The 20,235-nt window shown below is 43.7% G+C and overlaps 1 long non-coding RNA gene across 1 annotated transcript; it reads left to right on the top strand.

Annotated features, from left to right (window-relative positions):
• Positions 1–271: 271 nt before the first annotated feature.
• LOC136559214 (uncharacterized) lies at positions 272–15,636 on the top strand. Its single transcript, XR_010783983.1, has 3 exons — positions 272–373; positions 9,805–9,907; positions 15,501–15,636. It is a non-coding gene; the product is annotated as an uncharacterized lncRNA (long non-coding RNA).
• Positions 15,637–20,235: the final 4,599 nt, after the last annotated feature.

The following is a 20,235-nucleotide window of genomic DNA, read 5'->3' as shown; positions in this document are numbered from 1 at the left end:
GGATCTTGGCTACACCATTGCAGTGTAGTCTCACTGATTTTACTGGAGTCACCCTGTGTTTCCACTGGAGAGACTGGTAATAAGAATTGAGCCCTTAACCTTTTTTTCTGTGACCAATTCAGAAGTATCTATGAAAAGAATGCCTGTCTTTTCATTGAGGGTTTTTCCCTCATTCTGAAAGAAGAAATGAGATTGCAGTCAGCAAAGCTGCACAGTGATTAAAGATAATGTAGGTATGACCTGCAGGCTGAGTGACTGTCCGCTCTGTTCTAGGAGGAAAGCAATCATATGGCCAAATGCAGGATGGCTGGTGAGAGTGAAGACGAGTGAAATGGAAATTCCCAGAGCTGTGGAGAAAACAGAATTCAAACAGGTGGGGATAGCATGGCTCTGTCTTGCAGTCAGCACTGAAATCATGGGCCCTGTGTGAAATACTGTGTGTAAAGCTCAAGTGTATTAGAAAACAAAATGCTCATATTTAGCAGCAAGAAAAAGTTACTGGTATTTTGATGTAAAGAATAAAACTATTGATGATAATAGGATAACAATAACTGAAGGTATAGAGGCAAAGAGTGAAGGAGAGGAAGCAAACACACTGATTGATCGGGGCACGGTAACCTGATGTCATTTCAGCTGGGTCACAAGGAAGAGCCCACTCAGCATGTCCATATTCCCGGCAGAGGTGGGAGGCTGGGCTGCTCCTCGCAGGGGGGTTTTCACAGCCACACCCAACAGGGAGGTGGAGGTGGAGCTGGGTACTTGCTGCCTGGGGTACCCTCTGTCTGGAAGGTGGGATGGAGAGCTGGGAGAAGACACCTGATGGTGCCCAGCACAGCCTATCAAACACCTTTGCTCTGAAGGGAACAATTAATAATTTTTTTTTTTTGAAGTAGCACCTCAGGCCCAATAGAAGTGGGAAAACCCAAACCAACAGAAAACCCAAACAAATTCCCACCCTGAGAGCTTTTGCAGGGGGTCTATCAGGAAAACCTCTGTCCCTTGTGAGTTCTTTGGTCTGGAAATGAAGCAGAGAGAGTTGCAGTGAAGACACTTTGTCAGTCCCCAGCCAGGGTAAATATAAAACCTCTAAAACTCTGATTAGTTGTTTAGGTCAAAAGAGATCATATGCTATGAAAAAGCTGCCTTCCTACATGTCATCCCATCCTGTGCAGCACTGCTGTGGAAAGGGCTTATCCTAAATACTCCATTCTGATATAGCAGCACATGAAAAAGAAAAAAAGACACTTTATTAAAAAAAGAAGCTCTTTCAAAGAGTGACAGATGAATGAAGTGACAGATTAATATAAATTTTAAAACCTGAACATTATCTCTAAGGAGAAAAAGCTCCTAAATACAGGTGCAAAACAAAAAATGGCAGAGCAAAACCTCTGACAATACCTTGCACAGCATCATTTATTAGGTTTCTATAAGTGATCATTAACATGAAACTTGCATTTAATCTAGTATTCAACCATTCCCTTTTATCTTCTAGCTCCATGTGTTTGTGAGAGACAGTGGTCCTTCAAGCTGCTTTTTTCTCACTGGAGTGAATGTGCAGGGGCCATAAGTCAGAGAAGGGAATTTGAATACCCCTGTTTCAAGCTTATCTCTCTGATTTTAGCTTAGACCAAAAGAGAAAAATGATCACCTCTTCTTTAGAGCTGACCAAATTCTTTCCAAACCAAATAAACCCTCAGCTGTCCTGTCAGCGGTACAACCCTTTGGGTCAAAGCACAGGGGGGCAGTGTGTGAGCTGGAGTGGGCTCAGGGGTGCACAGAAATATTACTTTCATTTTCCTGCGTGAACATGCTCTTTCTGGGATGTTGGCAACAGCATGTGGGCTGGCTGCAGCAATTATTTACTTGTGCTGCTATTGCCAAAGCACCCGGGCAAGGGATTTCTACACTAGCCCCATGTATCTTCTGTCACTGACATGGTTGCACTGTGAACTCAGCTCATATCCTGGATTTCTGATGAAAACTGTTGCACACCTGGAGTAACATCTAAAGCCATCTGACCTGCTCCTAGGAGTACCTAGCTCAGGGAGGTTGGTAAGATGTGAAATTGCCTCCCCTCTCACAAGAATGTGGCTCACTGCTTCTCTAGGCCATGTCGACACCTCTTGACAAATGTGGGTTGATGGCACAGGTATAATATTCACTTTGGAGGTATCCAAAACTCTGAGTGCTTTCTTCCATGTATATCCCTTTGTGGTGCATGCCCAGCTGCCCTGCCAGTCTGCACTGCTGATTTCAGTGAGTGACAAAGACATTTCAAACCGAAAGGAAGTATTTTAAATACAGTCAGGAACAACATAAAAAATGACCTCAAACAATCCCACATAAAAGCCTTTGTTATTTTCAAAGCACTTTCCCAGCTTGACACTTTTACATTTTTATATCCAATATAAAATTCAAAATGTTGGATTCCAGGGCAGAATGTGGATCTAAAATATAAATGTATTGAACTCCAAACTGCCTTTTTTCTGCTACTGCTTTGAAACAGGACCTGAAGTAAACTCAGTGTAAAGATGCAAAAAATTATCAAGAAAATTCTACGTATCAAACTTTTGCTCCCTGTGATCTTGTAAATAAAGAACTTCCCTGAAGCAAGCGTGAGGAGCTCTGATAGAGTGAGGAGCAGCCTGGCTGTGGATGGCTGTGGGCAGCAGCTCAGGACTGCTTGGGGATGAGCATGCTGGGATGCCTCAGGTGTCCCTTGCATGGCTCAGAACAAGTCAGCCCTGCTCCTCAGGAGCAGGACAGAGAGCTAGAGGCAGTGCAGTCCCCTCTCCCAGGAGAACATCCAGGTTTGCACAGTGAAGGCCAACACAGCCCTGCAGGGCCTGGCAACCTCTTCTGTTTCCTGACACCTTTTTCTACAATGCAAAAGGTCAGTGGAAATGGTCTGTTGTGGTTCTCTGCCCAAAAGGTTGATGTCTGGTTGCTGCTTTCTCTACTGCTAATTGCTGCTTTTAAATGGCTTTGAAATTACCTCACAGTGACTGAGTGCAGGTTTGGGGCCTGTGTGTACACTGAAGTTGAAGTGAATCAGCTCAGAGATGTTTGGAATAGGCATAGCTGGCAGCACACAGCAAAGAGAATGGCTGGGTGAATTTGTGTCTTGTTTAATAGATCAAAAAAAGTTTTAAGCTGTGACTTGCAGAAGTCAAGCCAGGAACAATAAGCTTGTCTGGAGAATTCTGGTCTTAGAAATGAAAGGATACGGAGCCCTGTCCAAGGTAAATATTGACATGACTCAGGATGAACTAGTAAAACATTTAATGAAGCTGAAAATAAGGCATCTGGGATAGATGTTTATTGTTAAAAATGAAACATTCAAGCAAAAGTAGCATAGTGATGATGGAGGTTATTCATAGGGAAGCCAAGTTGGGGAAACAGCATCATCTGAAAAAAACTGACTCCGGCTATTTGTGAAACATGGAAAAATGTTAGAATTATAAGAGAGCTAAAAATGTAGGTGAATAGCAAACAGTTATTAAGGATATTCAGAGTGGATTTTGGAGACTGAATCATACCAAGGGAGAAATTATTCAGGTGTCCAGAATAACTCTATTGGCTTTGACAGATTTCTTGGTATTTGCCTTCGTGTAATTGAGAGTTTACTCCCTTATGCCATATAAGGACTGAATATTAAGGAACCTTGAGGGAAAAAAAGCACTCTCTTTCGTTCCAGTATCATTCTCTTGATGATAGAGAGTAGGTCACATTAACTTCACAAGGCATTTCAGGAACAGATGAGGAGCTTTTCTGTTTCATGCAGCAGGAAAAGAAACAGCCCTTGCAGAATGTTGTGAAAATAATCAGAAAGGTTCCATTGAACTGGGCATGGGAATGAATTGGGCTGCTATTTTGGAAGTCTTACACCTGAGTCTATGGTGTTACTGGAATGCTCTGTGGAAAAATCAATGGCTGGGTGAGGCAACACTACCTTCCCATCCTCACCAGTGGTGGAGATACTGGGGAAGAGATGCCAGGAGTTGGAATTGCCTGCTTTAGGTGTGCTCTATAAACCAGCTTTTTTCTACCTCAGAAATGTAACCTTAACGCATAAGAACTGATTGTGTGCAAAAGGTACCTTTGATCTCTTCCCATGTACCATACCTGTAGTTGCAGTGGCACAAATGTCAGTTCAGAACTATCTGGTGATTATGCACATGCAGCTGCAGTCCCCCAGATGGCTTCCTAGTACAGTACAAGGGCACACATCCTTCCAGCCCCAAGGCACAGGATAATCCACACAGCTGACCATGTGGCAGAAGGAGGAGAGGCAGGGAGGGATGCCTGGGGAAGCCAGCAACTGGGAGAGACTGCTGTGCTGAGGCAGTGCAAGTGCCCTTGCTCTTTGGCTGCTTCCGATGGATCTAGGAAAACTGTAATTGTGTTTGGCTCTGCACCATCTCTCAAAATCTGTATCCAGGGACAAAGTGAATGCTACAAACTCTCTTAGTCCTCCAAGCAGTCTTTTGGAAAGCTGGGGTCTAAAATAATTGAAAACTTAAAGCATAACTATCAACTTCTTGGACTAGATTTAGAAAATCCACAGTCAACCCATCCGTTCCCTTCATCTCCTGTTCACTGAGGAGGTTTCCTTTGGCCAGGCTTCTTGTCGAGGCCACAATCAAATAGTAGTTGATGGTAGATTTTATTACAAACATAAACAAATAGCAGGTTATTTTGTTATTGTCCCAAGCTTCAAAGCTGGAGCTGATCTTTGCATAAGTGGGCTCTACCAGTACTGACATGCTATTGGAATGCAAAGGGGATGTTGATAATATAAAACATATGTTGCTTATGCAGATCACTGAGCGTCACTTCAGTGCTCTCGGCCTGTTGATCCTCCAGCAGCCTCAGCCAAAATAACCCAAGAGCTGCACATTCTCTGAGCCACTGCACAGCAGCATCCCAAAGGATGCACACCCTGGAAAAGGATGTTGACACAAGCAGCAGATATGTAGGATCATATGCTGGCATTGCTGTTTGAAACTCAGTGCAGAAATGTCTTCTCTGGGCAGAGAAAGAAGGATTTAGTGGATATAAAAGCACATCTAAGGCAAATAAGGGATTTTTATTGCCATTTTCCCCCACACCATTTTATTGGTTTTGTGCTCATAAAAACATTAGCTGATTAACTCACTATCAGAAAGGCAAAGCTGCTAACCAGAAGCTGTGTGCAAAACCAGATACATGCAGTGCCTTGATAGTGGTAGGGTGAGATTTTTCTTTTCCTGCTTCCTTACTTTTAAACCCTGGCCAATAAAACTCTTTTCTGTCATCATAGCATTTGGCACTATTCCCATATGTACAGATTGCAACATCTGCAAGTTTTAAAAATTAATATAAAGTTCTGTAATTGTATAAGCCTTGCTCATTTTAATGGTCCTGAATGAGCAGCTCTGATGCAAGCGAGACGCAGGCAGCACATGAAGTGCTCTGCCTGTACTGAGCAAGCTGCTCCAAGGGGGCAGAATGTCTGTGTAGTTAGTGCTCATGTGGGTGATGATCACAGTGTAGGATTGTGCTGTGTAGGAATGCAGGATGGACTTGAGTTTCTGGCAAACAGAAATTCAGTAAGTTACCAGTAAGTGCAATCATGGGTGCCAAATTGCAAAGTAATCGCATTTGGTAGAGCTCGTTTCTGTCACCCACAGTCCATGGAGATCCAGCATGAAGGTGTGAGGTTTCACTTTGTCCATTTTAAAACCACGTTGTACATGGACATGTAGGTGACCTTCCATGGATCTTATTGAAGGCCATAAAATGACTTAGTCATTTCCTACTCAGAGTATGTTGGAAGTATGGTTCAGTATTTCCAGGTTTATTGAAATACAAGCACTCAGCAAGCAGTTTTAGGAATGCTTTACTTTTCCTGTGTGTATATAAAACCTTAGAGAACTCTCTAATTGTGGCATATTTCAGCATAAAGGAAGCAGAAATAAAATCAGGCACTATAATTCATGTATTTAGTAATGGAGGACCAAAGCAGGAAGAGACAGGTGCTTTTCTGAAAGGAACGAAAGATCTGAGCAGCTGATTCATGGTGAAGTAATATGCCTTTAGCTGAGAACATTTATTGTAGCTGAACCTCATGCCATCCCTCAAGCCAGTATCTTAGATGAATCAGCAACTTGCGAGCTTTATCTCAGCTGTACCAATAGAGTTTATAATATTGTTCTGTCAGTGCTATTTATACATCATCACATGGCTGACTACTCCAGGCTGTGCTTTTTTTACACAGCCTTGGATGATGTCACTGTGGAGTAGGCAATTGTACTGAACAAAGGCTTTTTTCAGAGCAGCAACAATTAAAGCTGATGGCAGAGTACAACACCGGGCGCCATGGAAATACAGAAACAAGCTCCCCAGTTTTAAGGTAGCTCTAGAAGGGCTTTCAGTCCTTCAGTAGCTGGTCCCACTGGGAAATTACTTGAAGTGATATCCTACAGCTCTCAGTGCCCACCTGGCCCTGGAAATGTGTAGGGAGCAGTGTGGTTTGAAGCCTGGGGCTGCTGGGCAGAGCACTCACTCACCATGTAATTGTTTGGGGAAGAAAGAAAGCAAGCTCCTCCAAGAAAGAAGATCTGTGTATCTATTCTGCATCATTGACTGAGAAACAGTGTCAGCCTGGAAGCCTGCAGCCCTGCCATGAGTATCTTCCAAAAGCTAGGGGACTGGTATCCATTGTAGTAAGAAGCAGTGATAGGATCTACAAATTATTTGTAAAGGAAGAATTCAGCATCCTCAGTTGATTGCCCTTTCATTTGTGATGTTCCAGTGAGCCTGAAATTCTTCTCTAGATCCCTATTCCCCAGTGCATCGTGTGCGTTTCCAGCTGTTTATCATCATTCCATAAGGCCAGCAACATGTCAACATCAACAGCTGTGTTCTTCTCATGTGCTACTTGTACTGGAGCTCTCAGAATTTAACCACCACCACTGCTGACCAGCGCTGCTCGGACACGGCACTGTGTGTAACTCTTCCCTGGAAGCTGCTTCTCAGGAGCTCCCTCTGTACATCCTCCAGGCAAGCCGTGACAAGCACATCACTGGGTCACAGGTGGAGGCAAGGAAAAGAGAGTGCTACCCTCCACCCCTGCCTGTGCTTTGCAGAATGACTGCAGTAATGAAGTGGTTTATTTCAGAAGTACTTATAAATTGGACACAATTACTGGCTACCTCAGAGACAGAGCTGCAACATGCTTATGCTGCAGGTTTTGACTTCTCTTGCTTTGCAGACCTCTGCCTCCATTTTCCATTGCAGGTTTAGACTCAGGCGTGGAAAACTGCTGTCAGCAAGGTTGGTTTTTCCCCATTAAGTTTCACAGACTCTCCAAGTACATTCCACAAATCCTCAAAGACCTGCATTTCCAGGCAGGAGAGCACTGGCCTACTCCTAGGGGCTGGTCTAGTTGACTTTTTGCCATTACAGTGGTCACCCATCTCTAGGGAATGGCCCTTCCCAGTGCTCTGACAATTTTTTTATCCTCCTCTTAAAAATTGCTTCTTTCCAAAGCCTCCTTCCAAAGCTGTGCGCAAAACATGCCAGCATCTGATAAAGGCTCAAAACAGAAACAGAATGGCATAAATAGAAATTAAGTAAATTAGGAAGATGTGCCAAAGCAGCAAAACTCAAATGATAGCTGTGGCTGCATGTGCTGTGCAGCTTCCAGCCCCTGCCAGAGTGCCAGGCTGCCCCTCAGTATTCCTGGGAACATATGCATCCACTGTGTCACTGGCACTGCCTGCTCCACCTTGGATTGCATCTTCTCACAGACTCTCTAGAAAGCTGGGGTTCATGCAGAGAGTTGGTGCCAGAGCCCCAACCAAGCCAGCAGCAGCCCTCTGTGGCTGGATGATTTTTCCTCACTTGCTAAACTGTGCTTGTGCCATCTGGTCAATGCAAACAGCCTTATCCTCTCTCCAGCCACATTTTGTGCAAATTGTGGTCTACCTGCGTTGTCAGCTCAGCCATGATACTATATGGTTTATTTCCCTCAGGAACCAGAGGAAACCTGGGCCAGATTCCCAGCTGGTAAAAATCAACATGACTAAGGCGAAGTAATTTTGGACCATCTGATAGTCTTTGTTAATGGCCAGGGCTGGAAAGGTAGAGCACATCTTTTGCTACTTACTCATTATTGATGCTGTTTTTCCATGAGACCATTGATCACAAGTGAGCAGGAGATACATATGTGAGAGCTGTTCTCCTAAGCAGCATAACAACTTAGGCTTCCAGCTGAGATCCTTCCAGAAATGGCTGTGTGTGGTGCTGGCTCTGCTCAGGTAGCCCTGAGTCCCTCAGCTGGGCTCCCACCACTCTTTCCCACAGAGCACAGCTTGGTCCCCCAGAGCTATGCTGGAGATAACCTAACCCAGCCTTATGTTGGTCTTGTTTTTGAACCCCGGTTCTCTTTATTCCATAAATTAGGACATTCTTAGTTTGAAAATACAGGCAAAGTTTTAGAAAACTTTTGGGATGAGAAGAAAATGTGGAGCCAGTTGAGAAGGGATACTGTCACTCTTGAGTTGCTCTGCCTATGCATGTTTTGGCCTTGCTGAATATTGAACTCTGGGGACCTGTGCTTTTGAGGGAGAAAACCTAGAAGGGGATGTTTATTAGATCTTGGGCAGAATCTTTCTTGCCTTTTGGTGCCTCCTGATGCCCTTCCTTACCAGGTTGGCTTGCTGGTCTGTAGGAGGGGTGGCTCTGGGGCAAGGGAGAGATAAAATTTCCAGCTCTGTGTACAGCTGTTGGTCTGAAGCTCACAGGAACTGCCAAGTATGAGCACAGTCAAACTGGACTTATTCTTCTGTGACACAAAACAAATGGTGAAGATCAAGAGTGGTGGTTTAGAGAAAGATAACATCTCCTGTCAGACCAGCTGACATGCTCAGGAGAAAGGGGATGAGGTTTTCAGTACATGGGTCTGTGTAATCAAAAGGAGTGCACTGAATGAATGGGCCTGGAGTAAGGGAGGCAAAAATAGAACCAGCCATCTGTCAGCACACACCAGGATGGCTAATTGGGAAGCCTCAGTGCTCAGCTGCTGAACGTCCTGCCTGGTTTTGTCACGGAATGGAGGCAGCCATAGCAATCTCCCCTCATGGGCTGGGCACAGCTTGGAGCGATGGGGCAGTGCCCTTCTGCAGCACATGGGGTCCTGTTGTGTGTGCCAGAGGCATCTCTGTCCTGAGGACCATCACCTTCCTGTGGTTAGGCAACAGGAGAAGTCCTCAGGGCAGAAAAGGTAGGGAAGGACTTGAGGCAGGTTCATATCTGGTCTGTCCTCCTGCATGGGCAGGGGAATTCTCTTCACAGCCAACAGCCCAGCTGCAAAGGCTGGAACAGAGGGGAGGCAGCCCAGCTGGGGCTGTTGCATTTATCCAGAGGAGATCCTAACATTACTTTGAGATGTTACCTCTGCCAATAGTAGTCAAACATTATAAATATATATGTAGTGTGAATGTATGTAATGATTGATTTCATAGTCACCACACAAGTTGGAAACATTGCTAATGTGATGCTTATAGACAGGAGTTAGTCCAAATTAAAGGCAGGAAATTCCAAGGTATTGTTCTTATGGAAGCTGTGACAGCTGAATTATATAGGCTTGTTAAGGAACTAAAAATAACCTCATTCAGAGTAGATAAAAGCATTATGTATGAGCAAGGAAACTGAATTACAATTGCAGTGGGAGCCATAAGTCTGAATATCTTGACGGTTGCGTGCAGTTAAATGGAAACTCCACCATGCTGTTATATTAATTTGGTACTTTTTATTTAGGGACAAATCTTCAAATTCTTTACCTTAAAACCCAATGAAGGCAATGGAGAATTTCAAATGCAGAAAGATTCAGACATGGGGATTCAATGCCTGGTTTGTAAAGGTAGGATGAACTTCCATCTTGGTTGTTTCTGCTGTCATGATTTGGTGGGGGGTGTAACTGTGGGAAGCATCCTGCATTGCCTTCAGACTCACCAGGATAAGACTGTAGAAAGTAAACAAATCTGGAATTAATTTCTTGCTGATCCCAGCCTTTTCTGGGACAAAAACCATGGCAGGATCTTGGAGAATAGAAGTCTGATCTGGTAACATCCATGGCACCCCTCAAGGCCACGGTACCCCTTCCCACCACAGCACGTGTCTGCTTGCCAGCAAGGGCACAGCCAAGATGTGTCTCACCTCCCACAGCTCTCCCTTGGGATGACAACTGGGATGAAGGACCGAGATGTATGGCTGCCATCAGCCATGCTGCTGCACCTGTGCAGATGCCAGGCACTTGTCTTGGCAGGAGATCTTGGAGAGCCCTTTGGGCTGAGGAGAGCATCCTCAGCCGAGTTCACTGCTGCATTTGTTTGGGAGCACTGAAAGATACCCTGGGGTTCAGTACCTGCTGTCCCTGCTTAGTGCCCATCCTGAGGGAGCATCCTGGCAGACACTAACCTGAGCTCTAGGTAGGCAGAGGGAAAGCCTCTGCTGGCAGATCTGGGATGGGATGCTCCCCATTTAGCATCAAGCTGAAATTTTACAACATGAAAATCTGATTAAAGCTCATATTTCAGCCGGCCTTTCTTCATCCAGTATTTGAAACCTGGCATCTGTGTGCTGGCTGCGCTTCTGAGACCCAGCAGAGCAGCTTTTGGAGATGGGCTGGGGCTGGACTGAGGCTCTGCCCCACATCTGCCAGTAAACAGTGGCTGGGTTTTCCACAGTGGCTATCAGAGTTTTTCTGTAATTTTATTGCAACATCTCTGCCTTGCCACTAGTTTTCCTACTCTGAGACAGTAATTGGTCTACATTTTGTTGCCACAACATTACTCACCTGGAATTTGAGACATTTTGCTTCTGTTTTGCTTTGTTTTAATCAGACTTCCTTGAAATGTCATATTGAAATGAGAAAAGCAGCAAGGCTGTAGAAATCTCAGCCATAGACTGCAAGGCAGTAACTGCAAACAGAGCTTGGCAGGAGGCACTGGGACTACCTGAGAGTACCTCTAATTGCCACTTATAAATATCAAATATCAGTATGTGTAGAGAAGGTGAGTGCAGAGGACAGAAAATAGTTTTATTCTATGCTGTAGTATGATTCATGCTTTTAAGATCAAGATTAAAAGTCTCTGTTAGGTTCCAGACTATGATTTTATTTTCATTTACATCAAAGGATTTAAGAGCCTTCAAACCCCAGCATTTTAAAAAATAACTTTTAAGCATACTGTCTGGCAATGTGAGTCCCAGTTAGCATGGAAGAAGCCAGGTTCTCCTCATATAAATCAAATAACTGAAAAATCTGAATTAAAGAAATACCTCGTCCTCAATTTAACTCTGAAAGCTTGTATTGTATTTTTGTTTCAGGAAAAAGACTTTATGAAATGTGGGCCCTTGTAGCCAGGACATAGCCCTGGCTGATTAGCCCTACAGATCAGCAGAAACCATGCACCATAAAAGCCTGTGCTTTTATGCAGGGTTCAGAGCCTTAATTTGAATTTTTGGGCTTGTTTGTATTTCAAAAGCAAAAGCTACTGAATTGCATATTGAAAACCACATTTCAGGGCAAGTATCCTCAAAACACAGCCCAGGTTTGATCAAAAGGTTCTCAAGTCTGCAAACCTTTTGACAAACCCAATGAATGTTTACACTTTCTAAGTAAACTCCAAACCATAGGCTGGCATCTCACTATTGAGTTTTTTCAGATTTTCTCTCTTTTCCTCTTCCCCTGCTTATCCCCCCCCCCAGCCCTTCCCCCAGTTCTTACAAAAATCCAATCTGTCCTTCCAGGATGGGAATTTTAATATTTTTATTAATAAACACATGAGCAGGCACAATAAATAAATATCTACATGCAAGCAAAATACTGAGCTGTATTTGTAAAATGCCAAATAAAAACCAGTTTTGTATTTTGGCTTTATTTAATGTCCATTCCTATGGATCAGGCTGCACAGAGTTCACTTGTCCAAACCACTAAGATAAACCTTACCACATATAGAAATAGATTTTAATTACAGAGCAATAAATACTGTATCTTTTTTTTGCTGTGTGCATTTTTCTATCAGCAGACAAAAGCTGACATTTATTTTACTGATAGCCCTATATTCCCCTCCCGCTACCACCGCAGCAGAATTTCCCTTGCCTAAGGAAATTGAGAGGATCAGAGCACATCTGATGTTCCATTAATTTAAAACGGCTGCCAGGACTTGCATATTGTAGCAGCTTTAAAGTGATTGAATTTGGATTATTTCAAACTCTGGAAAGTCCTGCCTTGCCTGACAGAGGTGTCTTGAGTGACAAAATAAAATATGAATATGTTGTGTCTGTACGTCCTCATCCTCGCAAGCAGCATTGCAACAAGCACAATAGAAGCCATGGAAAGAACAGCCCTAATTTTTTATTTTTTTTTTTGGTAGCAGGCCCCCTTTTTAAGCTGTAGCCCAGCTAAGTGGAGACACCTGGTGTTTGCTGCAGCAAGTTCACTAAAAATATGTGAAAGGGGAGGAGGGGAGAGTCGGGGTGTCTGGGGTGCCCTGCCTGGGACACAGCCAAAAAATTCCTCTCCCGTTGCAGGGGCTCCCCCTGTGAATATAGCCCTGCCCTGACCACAGAAGGGCTGCTACAGCCCAGCTCTTGTCCTGGGGGGAAGCTTCACCCTGTCAGGTGTTAAATAAAACACCAGCTTTTGGGCAATATCTGTTTTGTAATGCTTAGTGGGTAGCTTATGCAGCATAATTCCAAAAGCAGAAAAGTTTATGCACGGCCAAAGGAATATTAAAGTTTCCCTACAAAAGAAATATTGTGGCTGCCAAGGCCTGATTACTCATAAACCCCACAGCATTATCACCATCCATCACTGCCGAGCTTTAATGACCAAACTAAAAGGAGAAACATCAAAGTGGGGGGTGGTGTTGTCGTTTTTCAAGAGTAGGATTCCCTAAATATAGGACCAATAGTAGAGCTTGACATATTTTTTGACCAAAAAACTTGAAAAATCATTCAGATGACTCACAAAACATATGTTATGTTTTGCTGTAAAAGCCATGAAGTTTGTGCAGTGCTCTATTATGGTGACTGCTTGGCTTTTCATGCATTCCTAAATTACCATGTAATCTAAAACCTTGTTTTCAGCTGCTCTATATTGGAAAGTCCCTTGCAATAATCAGGATGATTACAGGCTAGTGCAGAGAACAAAACTTGTTTGTATTATTACAAATAAAAATGCCGTTTATCAGAAATTTTACCTTTCAAGGGAAAAATAAAAATAATAATAATAAACTTTCTCTTTTCCCTTGCTGGAAGTATTTTAAGCATGGGATTAATTTTGGCCATTCTACGACTTAAAAACACATGGATACTTGGTATAAAAATATGTTTCTTTCCTGCAGGGACTTGACTCTAATTGGTGTGCCAAAACTATCTCACAGAGATTTCATTGTCTTATCTACTTACATCATCTTAATGCGATTTTATTTTACTTTGTCAAAGTCATATTAATGTAAATGTGTTCTTGATAGCAAACAGAGTTCTTTTTTATGCTAAACAGGATTCAGCTGACTCTAATAAAACAGCTTGCAATCCATTAGGCTATAACTGTAATATAGTTATTTTGTTTCCCAAATAAAGACCGTGTCAGAAAGCTGTATAAGGATTTTTGTCTTGTTTTTCCACAATAATTGCTTGGGTGGGGTTACATTCTGATCTTTAAATGAACAGTATCGCTTGGAACAAACACTTCATATATCTTTTATCTTCCTCTTGCAATACAGTTCTGAGTTTTCTTTGAAAATGCAAAGCTACTTTTCCAGATAAGTCATCAAAATGTTTCCAAAGTATTTTAACTGCCAGATTAACTATATCTTGAATACAAAGATAGATGGCTTACATTCTTTATGCAGAAATCCTGCCAATGCATAGCAACTAGCAACAAATTAATTTCTTTTGCAACAGTGGGAAGGAAATAAAAAAAAAAGAAACCCTGCTTTGCTATGCAAAGCTCAAAAAGGTAAATAGATATTTAAAAAGAAAATAAGGTTACTCGTTCTGAAAGGGTAATCTGTAAGCAAAGAACAGAGGATTAAACATACATTTGCTCTCTTTACAGAATCTGTGTTCCAGCCTTCTCTTAATGTATTCAGCTAATTAAGGACTGCAGTGACCTTGTGGCAGATTCTGAAATCTAGGAATGTCTATTTTTTATTTAATTTTATTTTTATTTCTTTTAATGCTGCCTCTCCCACAGAGCTTAATACAATCTGTTTCAGGTCAAAGTCTGTTTATGTCAGCAATGTTCATACTACACAACTAAAATGTTTTAATGCATTTATCAACTGAAAATATTGCAAACATTTCATTTCCTTTGATACAGACACAAAAAACCCTCTGCCTTCATTGCAAATTCTTGTTCATATGAATCACTCTGAGTAATATTTGCTTTAACTTTCGTGTGGTTCTACAAACAGCCTTTATATGGCTGGACTTCAAAGCTGGTAGAAATAAAGGTTAGAAATGTGATAGGAGTAATCTATTATTAGGCATGAAACATTAAACCACTTTTAGTTATAAGCCTTAAAACCTGAATAATATAGATTTTTAACTTGCTGCATATTTATTGTGTTTTCAGTTAGTTAAGTCATTTAGCATGGAGGAACTGTTTGGAAGAGAAATATTTTCCATAGGAACACAGACCACAATTGGGTTTAATTTTTCCTAATATTTAATTTAGAAAAACTGCAATATGGTAACAGACATCTCATATGTCAAAGCTGAAATACTCTGCTTGGTGTTCCTTGCAGTGTAAAATTAATCTCTTACCAGCGCGCTGACCCGAAAGGCAGGTTTTAGTGAAACAGGCATGGGGTGATGGGAGGGGTGTGGGAAGGGAAGATAAAATCTCCTTCAAATAGCAGGGAAAGGGAAAAAATTAACACAGAGGAATGTCACAGAGTTTGCCATTGGTATCCAGTGACATGAGCTGATCCAAACGTGTGTGTGAGGGGTTTCTTTGACCAACATGCCCCACACCATTCACGGTTCATCCCTGTCACCCCACAGGGGTTTGTGAGGTATCAGATCTGCAGGGGGACATTGCTGAGGAGGGATGTGCCCATGGGCCCTGGCCTTCACCCCTTCACTCCCCTTCAGGAATTCACATGGTCCAAGAGGAGCTGGACAGGGAGATTGCCATGGCTTTGGGGGACTTCAGCCTGTGCAGCCAGTGGAGGCTGAACAGTGTTGCTCTTGTTCTTGGTTAGGTTTGTGTACTAGCACAGGAGCATAAAAATAAGCTGAAAACATGTAACAGTTCAAGCCAAACAGGTCAGCCAGAAATAAACTACCATTTAAAATCCTGAATTTTAAATCTTCATGAGCCTGGGAAAGAACAGGGAGGCAGCCTGGGCCCAATCCTGTTCCCAGTCCTAGCAGTGGGAATTTTAACATTGACAATACGAGACACATTGCCCTTTTCTAAAAATCTAATTTTGTTTCCTTAGGTCCAGCTCTGCCAGCTTGCCGTGGCTGCTGGCTGCCCTGCACGAGGTGGGATGAGGGGACTCACTTGCCCTTTCCTGGTGGATTCAGCGACAGCACAGGGACATCGACCACCTCTGCTCGTATCACTAGGGACACCTCAGCAATGTGGAGAAGGAACCCACTGTATCATGTGGAGTGGGTAATATCCAGATTTAGGGTATGTGTCTGGGGCAGGAGGCATCTCTCAGCTGCCCTGCTCTCCCCTCGCTGTCACAGGGGTTTGAGGGATTTGGTGGCTTCCCTCACAGCTGCCTGCAGGGCAGGCATAGTGGCAGAGACCAGGTCCCACCTGGGCCAGCTCTGAATGAGGGAGGGGGCTTGGGACCTTTAGACCAGCAGAGCAAAGTTGTGAGATGTGTGAAACAGGAGGGTCAAGCAAGACCCCTCCAGCAAGGAGTGGGGAATGGCTCATTCAGCGTCAGGGAGTGGAAAACTCTGACTATTTATATTTTGGTCAGTGGAAGAAAGGGTCACGTCCATCCATCTCATTAGTATAAAAAAGCATTGACAACACCATAGTCCCCACCTTTCCTTCTCCCATGCTTCTCCAGAGCACCTGGTGCTGTGCCAGAGGGTTTAATATGTTACCCTGCAAAGCCTGGGACCTTGTGTGGTGTCACGCAAGGTTGCACATTCCCAGGAAGTGCATGTGCACAAAGCTGTAACAGACACAGACTGAGGAGCGATGGCCCTACTGGCAGTGCCGAGAGGTGCTAATATTGCTGAGGAAAGTGAAAACATAATTGAAACAGTTTATTTTGGGGGGATGCAGGACACAATGAGGCAATAGCTTCTGAGCAACAGATACCTTTAATTCACCTATCCTGGTCTTACAGACTTTTAATTTGCTCTACAAATTTGGCTGGTTGCAGAATGTGTAAACACCCAGAACTGTACACAGCAAACCATTAAACATTAACTTATTGTCAACTTTAAAAAACCCTACTCATGATATTAAAAACATAAGGGGAAAGAGATGCCAAGCTGGTGAATGAAGCCAGCTGACTGCTGAGAAGAGGCTATGGGTTTGCTCCTTAGCTTTGCTGTTTTCAGTAATCTGACTCACTGAGATATTTTTAGACACAGTAACAAGTTCCATTGTTAAGTAATTTTTCATTTGAATTTTTCTCAAATTATGCTGTCCTCTTGGCCTGCAAATCCCTTTCTTCAGCGAGGCAGTGCTGCTCTCCACACCCCAAGGAGGAAGGGGAGCTATGGAGGACTCTGATGATTTGGACCACATGGTGGAACAAGATAGATCTCAGCATCAGGTTGGCAGGATATTTCCCTTTCTTCAAAGGTCTCCAAACCCAGCAAGATTTTCTTTGATATCTCTCCAAAGGGATTTATCAGCATTGGGGCATACATTTGTTTAGATTGTTCCTGTAGGATGGGACTTTCAAAGGAGCAAAAGGATGCCAAGTGCCAAATTCTCACCAAGCTCTCCATAAAGATTTCCTTAGCTTCCTTTGAAAATGCTAGCTGTGCTCCCCATTGCTCTGTGCATCCCTGCTGGAAAGGTGCCCAATGGTACCCTCACAACGTGGGCACAAGGGATACAGGAAAGATTGTGACATTTTAAAAAACAGGAGGAAGAAATGGCCTGAGAGAGAGGAAATGCATGAAAACATGCAGGTTGGGGAGGAAACAAGGAGGGAAATGGCGACCAAATTCCCTAGACCCATCATTGTTTGGGGTTTTTTTTATTCTTCCTCTCTGCTTATTATTTCTCAGGTTTTCCCTGGCATGTTTTAGTTTAAACAAGAGATGAGCATCTATTGAGATCATGGGCCCTGTGACCAACTTGTGCTCGTGCTCTGGGCTCGAGACACGTCAGAACACATACAGGTGACCTGACGGCGCCAGGCATTAGTCTGGTCCCCCTCAGGGCTGCCATAGGAAAAGCAGAGGCTGTGCCCTAGGACAGGGCCACAGGGAAGTTAGAGGTTTGGCAGCTGGTTGTCTTATGTACTTTTCATGAAGCAGGGGCTAAGTCCTCACTGATGGTAATGCACTGCCTCAGAAGTAAGCGGGAGATCTGCAGGGAGCTGCATAGAGACATTCAGGCCAGTAGCTCCCGAATAACAAATGCACTGATGTCCAGGAGAGGACTTCCAGAGCAATTTGTTCTCCTACCCTGGGGAAAGGGCCTGATGAGGGCTGTTTGGAGAGGATGTCAGAGAAGGAATTTTTATTTTACGAGTAAGGAGATACAGAGGCTCTTTCTGATCTATTATAGGTGCATTAATGATTTGTGAGCTGAAGCAGAGCTTGTGGTCCTCTGGTTATTTTGCAGGCTGAGAAGAGCCTTCCAAGTTCTCTAAAACTGTATTTGTAGTCATGTACCTGGCTGGGTTTTTTAAATGATAAGTACCTAGAGATTGCTGAGAGCCACAACATCTCTTAAACCTAGTTTCTCCTTAGTGCTTGTTGGTTTCCAGATACAATTTAAGATGTTGATTTTGCCCCCAAGCTCCCATGACTTAGTGTTGCAAAGAAAAGTGGTTCTGTTAAAATTTGTCTTATATCATGAGCTAAGTAAACCTCAGCACATCCCTTCTCATCCCATGTTGATCCAAGGATTAGATGTTAGCTCCCTAATTCAGTGAGGACAGGCACAGACCTGCTGCAGTAGCTCTGCCTGGTGCTTTTGAGGGGGTAAGGGCAGCAGGGTGCTGAGGCAGAGAGGGAGCAGGGGCCCTTGAGTCCTTGTCTCTTGCAGAGAGATGGAGGGCAGAGGGAAGAGCCTGGAGAGACTCCCAGTTTGTCACTGGGGCACTGAATAGGACCAGCAGCCAGCTTGGGAAGTCCTCGGATCTCAGCTAGCAATGGTTGTTGAAAGGAGCTTCATTAAGCGCTCCTGACTACAACTTTTGGGAAATCAGAGTTTCACTTTGATTTATTTCAAACATTCAGCTACCAAGAATAAAATAAGGACCTCTCATATGCGTTTTGGAGAGGTAATAAAACTTATTTACATGTCTGCAAAGTCCTTTGACATGCACACTTAAATCAGCATTGCAAATCTATCTGAACGTGGTGCTCTGGCATCAGCCTCCAGATGACATGTAACATGTTTGTGGTTTGATGGCCTTCACTCAAAAGGCTGGCTACAATATTTTTATATTTAGATTTATTTTTTGGGTTTATGGTTGAAAGATTTCGGCTCTGGGCAGCCTTTTCCATGGCTTTTAGCAGCAACACTTGCAGTTGTGTTTCACGTAATTAAACAGCCAACAATACTTAATGAAGAAATAAATAACATCAATAAAGTAGTAAATAATTATATGCAGGCAAACACCAAAGACATTATCCATCAGGCAACAGCTGTGACCATTAGTTTTGATTAATCAATAATGTTGTACAATAGGAGCAGGAATGCTGGCCAGGCCTCTGGGGGAATCACCAACGCTTTTCTAAGCAGTAAGCATTGTGATTTTAAGCAGAACTTTCAGCAGAATCTTTAATTAAATGTAACAACCAAGATCTCCTCCAGCAGCATTGCTGCACTTCTCAAAGCCCATCAAGCAGCTGGAGTTTAACCAAGACCCATTTAAGGAATTTTCTGTAGCTGGGAAGGTTTCTTGGTATGTCTGTGTTGGGAGATGCCAGTGGGGTACCGCGTCCATCAGCAAAGGCACTGTTGGGCCAAGGGTGCTTTGGTGGGGTTTGGTGACCCTCTGAGCAAGGGACCAGCAGTGCCTGGCTTGTGCCACCCGGGAAAAATGAGCTGGAGCTTTTGGCTCTGCCTTCAGCAAGGTGGCAGAGAGCATGCCTGCCCAGCCTGAAGCTGGATGGAGCCCTCAGGGCCTCATCCCAGTCTGGGCAGCTCTGGCAGCAAGCGCCTGTTCTGTGTTTTGTTTCCAAATGTAAGTATGGCTGAAATTTCCCACCCATGCTGCAGCTCCTCAGGAAGGGGGCACGTGCCGTCCATGACAAAATCAGCAAAGTCTGGTTCATCTTTATCTGTACCTCCTGGAAGAGGAGCCTTATTGAAGCTTCCAGGAGGAACAGAGTTCCTCCCAGGCATACCCCTCTTGATGAGCGTTCCTGCCACCAGCTCACTGAATTCTGTGGCACCACTGTCTACTTGGGCAGCATCCCTGGATTGTGCTGAGAGGTTCCACTGCAATCAGCCAGAGCATTGGCTTCTTCCTTTCCTTTATACTTTTTCCCATTCTTTAGTGTATAAAACCTTGAAAAGAAAGTAAACTATTGAGAAAGGCTGATCATGGCACCAGATCCCAACTTAGATAATAAGGCACAAGGTTTTATAGCCATTACCCCATTAAAAGAGAAAGAGCAGAAGGGACAGGAAGGGTTTCTGGCATGTCAGGGACAGGTTTCCAGAGTCTGCACTCACATCTTGATGGTTTGTTCCTCATGAAACTAATTGCTGATGACTTCTTGGCATCTGAACAAGCAACAGCACCACATTGCTTCCACCATGAGTCCAATGCTGGGGACATCTCCCCAGCAGTGGAGACAGGCGCATGAGAAGGGAGTGAAGCAAAGGCTGTAGCTTGACTTGACAGGAACGAAACAGATGTGCAGACCCACTCCTGAAGGGTTACTTTTATTCTCTGAATTGGCAGATGCATGTAGGAATTTTGCAAGCATAAGGCACGTGGGTTTGTTGAGCTAAAAATGGCAAATCTCCAGAGAGGGCTGGACAGGGAAAGCCCTTGGCTCTTG

The sequence above is a fragment of the Molothrus aeneus genome, chromosome 8 (genome assembly GCF_037042795.1).
Source record: "Molothrus aeneus isolate 106 chromosome 8, BPBGC_Maene_1.0, whole genome shotgun sequence".
NCBI classification, from domain to species: Eukaryota; Metazoa; Chordata; class Aves; order Passeriformes; family Icteridae; genus Molothrus; species Molothrus aeneus.
Note: the sequence above shows the minus strand (reverse complement) of the source record. Positions and strands in the feature narration are given on the sequence as shown.